We start from the raw sequence: 6,074 nt of genomic DNA, 5'->3' as shown, positions 1-6,074 counted from the left end.
CCCCCCCCCCAACTATAAAATTATTTTCATTGCTACTTCATAAGTGTCATTTTGCTACTGTGATGAGTCTGGCAACTCCTGTGAAAGGGTTGTTTGGGCCCCCAAAGGGGTCGCGACTCACAGGTTGAGAACCGCTGCTCAGTGGGGTTGTTAGAGACCCAAACTTATCTCAGCTCTCTGCTGTGCCAGCCTTAGGGTGTGACCTTCATCTTCACGATCCGAGATGATTAATGTAGGCCCTGCTAGCACTTCCTCATTCCAGGCAGTAAGATGGAGGAAAGAGCAAAGAAATCCAGATTTCCTTTTAGAAGACCTCTCAACAATTCGAAATGCCATTTCCATTTATATTTCATTTACCAGAGCTTAGTAGTATGGCCTTATCTAGCTTCAAGGAGTCCTGGTGACACAACACTTAAGGGTCTGGCTGTGAACCGAAAGGTTGGCGGTTCAAACCCACTCAGACATTCTTCTAGAGAAAGTCTCCTGGAAATCTGCTTTTGGAAAGATTATAGCCAAGGAAGCCTGATAGGGCAGTTCTACTCGGTCATACAGGGTCACTATAAGTTGGGAAGGAGTCCTGGTGCCATAGTGGTTATGCGTTGTGTTGTTGCCCTCAAGGTCAAAACCCCTAGGCTTTTGACTCCTATGAAGAGATGCAGTCTTAGAATCCCACAGGGCAGTTTTCCTCTGACCCACAGGGTCACTACATGTTGGAATGGACTGGAGGGCAGTGAGTTTTGAGTCTGATAACTTGGAATTGACTAAATGGCATCGAAAAGCAAACGCCTCAAAGGAGGCCGGGCGATGGCGTATTTGAGTTGGACTCATCGGGGGAAGGAGAGGGAGAGTGAAGCATATAACTTAACAATCTCTCTTAGAGGCTGTGTAATCTATCTCATTAGCTTCATATTGTCCTCCTTGCCTTGTCAAGGACTAATGAGAAAAGAAGCTAGGAGGATTTAATACATAAATGATGGCATAGTCTCAGCGAAGGCCGCATGATGTCCCTGAGGGCTGTAGGAACGGCCGTTTAGCAGTAGATCTGATAGCAATCAAAGTGGCGTGGGAGCTGAGTCACCGCCTGACACAGTAATATAGCAGGACAAATGCAAAACTGCATTCCAGCCAGTACTGGAGTCACGATCTGAGCAGCAATTTAATTTTAGAAAAACAAGAGCAGCCACCTTATTAAAATAATTGTTCACCGGAATTTTATTGGTTTTGTAGTTTAGTTCACATTTCTTTTCTAAGTTTGTTTCGGCCTCATTATGGGGTATCAGTCATACACATCAGAAGTGTTTTTCTTTAGACACAGCGTAACATTGATATTAAATATGTCAATAATTGGGATGAACACATTCTGTTTATTTCTCCATTTTTCTTTTAAAGAGGTTATTCAAGTTTGAAAGATGCTTCTTGAAACCACTGGGGTCCTCCTGTAGCAAACAGGAGGATGGTGAGTGTTGGAACCCCAAACTCCTAATTTAAAATTTAGGGTTCTGTTCACTCCACCACCCCAGGGCTGGTAAGGAGGAGGCAGAGCCATGTTACAAAACAGGTGCTGAACCTAAACATAGCATGTGATCAGAGGACTCTAGCCTTGGGAGAACTCATAAAGATCACATGGCGTGCCTGCTGCCGGAAGCTTGAGTCTCTTTATCAGCCAAGTGCCTGAGTGAGCTGTGAAGGTGAGGGTGGCAGTATAGAGTGAAAGAAAGCAGCTTTTGGGGTGGGGGTGGTGTCAATTCAAGAATGATGTCCTTGACAACAAGATCATTTGGGATATAAGTATTTTCAGAGACTGTTTATATGAGCAGTTAATAAGCAGAAAGTGTCCTAGGGCCAAATGTCTGGAAATGCATCCCCTCCCTTGTCCCTAGTAACCCCACTCTACCATCTGCCACAGTCCCCTGACTTAGCATGGTGCACACCCATCCAGACTACCTTCGCTGAACTTCAACCTGAAGTGCAACCAGTTTATCATGGGATGGAGGGGCTGCGACAGATGGTAGGGTCTCTTTTGAAGCTGAGGAGTTGGGTGAGGCTGTTTCCTTAGGTCTTGTTTCAGTCCATTTATAGATGGAAAGAAGAAACATCTTTCCTGATCTGGCTGCAGGGGATCTTAGCCAGCCCAGGCCATTGCCACCCGGCCTCAAGGAGTTTCTGGATTTGCCACCTGTTGTGATAGAATTCCAGAGGGCTCAAGAAATTTTGAGAAAGGCTCTTCGATCAGGATAAAAAGAAGTGGAGGGTGATGAGAGAGAGAGAGAGCAAGCCAGGCAGACTTAGGGAAATATATTTCTAGAAAGATAGCATGATTGTGGGTCTGTTTGAGTGTGTGTTTGTGTGGGCACAGAGAGAGAAGAGAGAGATTTATTGCAAGAGAGAAAAATATGAAAACAATCTCAAAGAGTAAGAAGAGAGAAGAAAGTGAGATAGAACAAATCTGAAAGACACATTTAAACATAGAAGAATCAGGGGCGGGGGAGGGGGGGAAGAAAAGCCAAAGAATAGACTGGGGAAAGGAGTTTCTGGGCACCTATGCAATCCTCAAGTAATGGAAAGTGCAAACAGACCTGCTAACATTTCCCTGCATTCATAGGCATCAGGATAATATAAGACCAAAAAATGTTGAAAAACATAAGTAGTTCAAGGTGAGTACAAAGGAATCTTGGGGGCAAGGCAGTGGGAAATGATAGCAGTGACACAATATTTTTCTAATCTAAAGCAGGTCTGAAGCAGAAGGCAATTTCTAGAACTATAGGCACTGGAGTCAGTGGAGTGGACCAGCAACCATGTGAAAAATCACACTGAAGAGCGGTTGCCCATGGTGCTCTGGCCTCTCAACCATTGTTTTCTCTTCTTTCACAGAGAATGTGGAGGTTACCAAGTGGTACATTCTCCCTCTCTCCCTTTACTTGTTTTTCCACAATTCTATCTCCTTTTATTATGACTCATTTCTCTCCAGGTATTCTGCTAAATGCCCCCTCTGCATTCCTCAGCCTCCATCACATCCAAATAATTACAGAATCCACAATAGGTAGTCTCTGAGAAGTGCATATTGATGCACATCACGTCATTTGATCTTCACAATAATCCGCTGAAGGGACCACGGCACCGATTACCTAGCTGCAGAAACATACTCAAGGATTAGGAAATTTACCTGAGCTCATAAAGCTGGGACTCAAATCTATAAGTCCCTGATTACATAGCCTTTTCGTCTGCAGGGCCCAAGAGGATTCTAGGAACACCGAGAGACTTTGTTACAGTTGTTGAATGAAATGCTGTTCATTTAGGAACCACTGGAGTCAGAGACAGGGGGATTGCGTGATGCAGTTCTTTGGAAAGATTTTGTGGGAGCAAGATTTTAAATGCCAGGCTGGTATACTTATTGACTAAACCATTGGGGGTGAGGAGAAACAAGCAATAAAAATGAATGGTGCAAGGAAAAGTTAACTAAAAATAAACCAACACATGTACAGCGCAATACTATACATTAGCACTCTCACAACACTGTACAAGCATTGAGTTGGGCATGCAGGTATTTGGACTGTCATCTACCACAAGATCCCTTCCAACCCTCTTCTCAGAGGTTTCTGAAGTTTTTTTAAATTTCTGATATCTACTAACGTCTCTTTTCAAATCCTCTTTTCTTGGGGACAACTACAGCTGTGTACTCAGGCATCAGCTGCCAGTCACCCAGATACAGCAAATGTTGGTCCCGTTTGGGCATGCAGCCTTTCTCTGGTGTACTTACCATTAATAGGAAGCTTCTGGAGAACACAATAGAAAGCATGAAGCTGTAATCATAACTTTTAGAAACTGTGACTAGCTGTTGAAGAGAGGGTAGTGGTAACAAGGATTTGTCAGTCTTCTCCCTCCTTAACTCTCTACCTTAGAGTGGGGTTTTCAGCTAAGCCTGCAGCTTTGAGAAATTCTCAGTTGGAGCCTAAAACTCCAAAGAGTTTTCCTTAGGTGGTGGGGAAGCTTGAGATAGGGAGAGTCATTATCAATGTTAGCAATGCTAAGAAGCTTCTGTTGCCGATTCTGACTCATGGAGACCTCTTGTGTGTTAGAACAGAGATGCACTACAGAGCGTTTTCAATGCCTGTAATCTTACTACTAATGAAAAAGAAACTGGAGATTTTAAATAACTTTTGTTGTGTGAAATTAATCAAACATGCACCTAAGATGCATTGATAATTCTGTTCATTGTAAGGTGAAGGTTAAAAACAATGAAGAAGCAGCAGAAGCTGGAGCATATGACCTCAATAGAAACGATGCTGAAGATCACATGAATGGTTTTTTAGAGCAATAACTCCTTCATTGCAAATACCGTTTTTCCCCCAACAGCATAAATTTTCCCCAACAACAAATACCTTTTTTCCCCAACAACAAAAAAATACCTTTCCCCCCCCAACAACATAAATTATACATGTTGACCTTGTCAAGAGGAAGACAGAAGGTTCAAACTAGGGGGAACTTTCCAGAACACTTCAAGAGAGACGGAGGAGCTGTGGCTCCCCAAACTGCACACAGAGACCAACTCCTTCCCATACTCCCTACCCCAGCCTCACCTGCCCAAGGGCTATAGAAAGCTGTGAAAGAAACCACTTACTATGATATTTTGCTGTCAAAGCCAGTGCCACCCAGGAAGAGCTGAAAAATGCTTACAGGAAACCGGCCTTGAGGTACCATCTTCATAAGAATCCAAATGAAGGCAAGACGTTTTAAATAGATTTCTCAAGCATATGAAGTGCTCTCTGATGCAAAGAAAAGGGATTGTTTGACAGAGGAGGAGAGCAGGCCATCAAGGAGGGTGGAGCTGGCGGTGGTTTGGGTTCCCCAATGGACACCTTTGGTATGTTCTTTGGAGGTGGTGGAAGGGTGCAGAGAGAGAGGAGAGGGAAAAATATTGTGCGTCAACTCTCAGTAACATTAGAATACGTGTATAATGGCACAACAAGAAAACTAGCTCTGCAAAAGAATGTGATTTGTGACAAATGTGAAGGCCAAGGTGGTTAGACAGGAGCAGTAGAGTGCTGTCCTAACTGCTGAGGTCCTGGAAAGCAAAGACAAATTCATCAGATAGGGCCTGCCAAAAATAGACTAGTGAATTAAAAAAAAAAGTGACTGGTGACAATAAAGGAATAGATTCAACTTGCATTCAAGGTATTGATAAAAGGCAAGGCTTCAGGAATTTATGGCATCCTAATTGAAATGTTTCAATAAAGGGATCCAATAATGGAAGCACACCAAGAAATTTGGAAGACAGCTACTGCGTCAACCAACTGGAAGATATACATATGCTTGCTTATTACAAAGATGGGTGATCCAAAACAATGTCGAAATTATTAAACAGTAGCAGATGGATATTGGGCCTCTACTCAAGTACTCCCTCAACATAAGAACACTTTGTTCTAATAACTTGGCACTCCATGATGCTCACCTTCCCAACACGATCACTGAAAACAAAATGGGTGCATAAGAAAATGTGGTGAAGAAAGCTGATGATGCCCAGCTAACAAAGATATAATGCCTGGAGTCTTAAAGGTTTGAAGATAAACAAGTGGCTATCTAGCTGAGAAGCTACAAAGCCCACATGGAAGAAGCACCGCAGCCAGTGAGATCATGAAGTATTGATAGAATCAGGTATCAGGCATCAAAAACCCAGAACAAAAAATCATATCATTGTGAATGAGGGGGAGTGCAGAGTGGAGACCCAAAGCCCATCTGTAGGCAACTGGACATCCCCTTACAGAAGGGTCACGGGGAGGAGGCAAGTCAGTCAGGGTGCAGTAGAGCACTACTGAAAGATACAACCATCCTCTATTTGTTTAATGCTCCCCCCCACTATCGTGACCCCAATTCTACCTTACAAATCCAGCTAGACCAGAGCATTCACAAGGGTACAAATCAGAGCCCACAACACAGGGAATCCAGGAGAGATAAACCCCTCAGGACCAATATCATGACCCCAATTCTACCTTACAAATCCAGCTAGACCAGAGCATTCACAAGGGTACAAATCAGAGCCCACAACACAGGGAATCCAGGACAGATAAACCCCTCAG

General features: G+C 43.5%; 1 pseudogene; it reads left to right on the top strand.

Moving 5' to 3' along the window:
• The window catches only part of LOC101654776, a 55,200-nt pseudogene extending 50,079 nt beyond the window's left edge, over positions 1-5,121 (top strand).
• Positions 5,122-6,074: the final 953 nt, after the last annotated feature.

Source organism: Echinops telfairi, unplaced genomic scaffold (genome assembly GCF_000313985.2).
Source record: "Echinops telfairi isolate 266 unplaced genomic scaffold, ASM31398v2 ScPeMD7_20;HRSCAF=75, whole genome shotgun sequence".
NCBI classification, from domain to species: Eukaryota; Metazoa; Chordata; class Mammalia; order Afrosoricida; family Tenrecidae; genus Echinops; species Echinops telfairi.
The sequence above is the reverse complement of the archived record's forward strand: the minus strand, read 5'-3'. Positions and strand labels throughout refer to the sequence as shown.